This window comes from Octopus bimaculoides, chromosome 15, assembly GCF_001194135.2.
Source record: "Octopus bimaculoides isolate UCB-OBI-ISO-001 chromosome 15, ASM119413v2, whole genome shotgun sequence".
Classification (NCBI taxonomy): domain Eukaryota; kingdom Metazoa; phylum Mollusca; class Cephalopoda; order Octopoda; family Octopodidae; genus Octopus; species Octopus bimaculoides.
Window position 1 is genome coordinate 42,903,267 of NC_068995.1, and position 2,274 is coordinate 42,905,540.

Genomic DNA, 2,274 nt, shown 5'->3' on the forward strand with positions numbered 1-2,274 from the left:
TCTCCACCAATAATGGTGCTTTCATACCGATGGGCTTGGTAAAAATTGTTAATTGTTAATTGATTTATTAATTAATAAATTGATAATCCTTTACCCTCTTAATTTGTTATATATATATATATATATATATATATATACGCATCTAAATATATACATATTACATGGAAAAAATGCGAGCATGAAAAGTAATGTTTTTAAGATTATAAACCTGGAAAAGTACAGGACAAGTTATTACACCTGTAAAAGTATAGGACAAACAATTACTTCAAGTAAAGTAAAGAATAAAACACTTTTTATTTAAAATATTGCAGCAAAGAATACCAGTTCTTCTAATTTATCACCTCTTTACAGTTCTCATCTTTTAAATTTATTGTACAAAACTGTTCAGCTAATTTGTAAGTTTGTCTAATTAGTCACATTTTATGTATTATGTATTTATGTATTTACTAAGGTAGTAAATTAGCCAAATTGTACTTAAATAAGTATAGTGTCATTTGTAAACTATAATAAAGTAAGTTTTAGTATTCAAATTTTAATTTTAGCTGCAATATTTTAAGTAAAAAATTTCTCATTTTTTACTTTATTAGAAGTAATAGCTTGCCCTATACTTTTCCATGTGTAATAACTTGTCCTTTACTTTTCCAGGTTTATAATCTTAAGAATATTACTTTTCATGCTCGCGTTTTTCCATGTAATCCATAATTTTTCCAGGCATTGCTATTATAAGATGATTAATAATGTGTCAATTAATAATTCAAGATTTTACCTTAATATTTCAATTTTTCCATGTAAGTGATGATAATATTTCAATTTTTCTTTCATGTTTAATTTGAATATATGTTGTGATTGAATTATTTGATATTACCCATCCACACCAAATTAATGGCAGGAATTTTTACCACGTTGTTTGTTGCACCATGGCTCACCAAAAGTTACAAACAACAAGACGCCCAAAACGATCAGTTAACAGACTCATCTTAAGTAACCTAATTTTGCAATATTAGGAGGTCACAAGAATTCATTCAATGAAAAAAGAAAATTTCCAATGATTCCGGGATTGGGGGAGGGGAACCCCATCTCATTTTTTCCGAGCCAAAATAAGGGATTTGCAGCATATTAGGAAGTCAAAGTACTTGATTCCACGTAAAAAATCAAATTTATATTTACTGGCTGCTATCAAAATTCTTTTATTACTGAGAACTATATTGATATCTGACAGGATTTTTAAATCCCAATTTTCTGTTAATGAAATATGCACGCACACATATATGTATATACGTATAATAGTTTAGGTTAGTAAAAATATGTCTGTGACATATTTCAACTGCTAAAAGGCGAATTCACTGTAGTTGCCGTAGAGAAATTTTTTGTTCTTATGGGGAAAAGGTATGAAAACACCCTATCTGTTCAGTGTCACTATCTATCTGTGTTCCCAGACATAGATTTTCTAGCTCACTGGCTTTTATCAGTGGGAAGTACTTAAGAGAGCCAACTCTGAACAGATCTTTTAAAGCGATAACTTTATGTAAAATAGAGCCCAAAAGGTTGACTGATTAGCGCTTGGTAGATCGTCAGATAGTGGAAATTACCGAAATATTAGAGCCAAGCATTGTTTAGAAAAAAGTAAAGTTTAGGTTAGTTATGATATTCTTGTGACGTTTTTCAACTGCTAAAAGGCAAATTCACAGATTAGACGGAAACTGAAAAAAGCCCGTCGTATATACATATATATATATATATATCTTTATCTATATCTATATCTTTATCTATATCTATATCTATCTATCTATCTATCTATCTATCTATCTATCTATCTATCTATCTATCTATCTATATATATATATATATATATATATATGTGTGTGTGTGTGTGTGTGTGTGTATGTATGTAAGTATATATTTATGTGTGTGTGTGCCTTTGCGTCTGTGCTTGTCCTCCTTCAATTGCTTGACAACCGATGTTGATGTATTTACGTCCGTAACTTAACGGTTCAGCAAAAGAGACCGATAGAATAAGTACTAGGCTTACCACGAATAAGTCCCGGGGTGGAATTCTTCGTCTAAAACCTTTTAAAGTGGTGCGCCAGCATGGCCGTAGTCAAATAACTAGAACATGTATGAGAATGAAAGAACAAAAGAAAATGAATATATATAATTATAATTAAAATTATAATTAAGGGTATCTAAAAGATACTACCATGCTAGAGATAGCAGTCAAAAGTTGACTCTAACACCACATCAAATATTCATACACCACCATGAGAAAAGACAAAG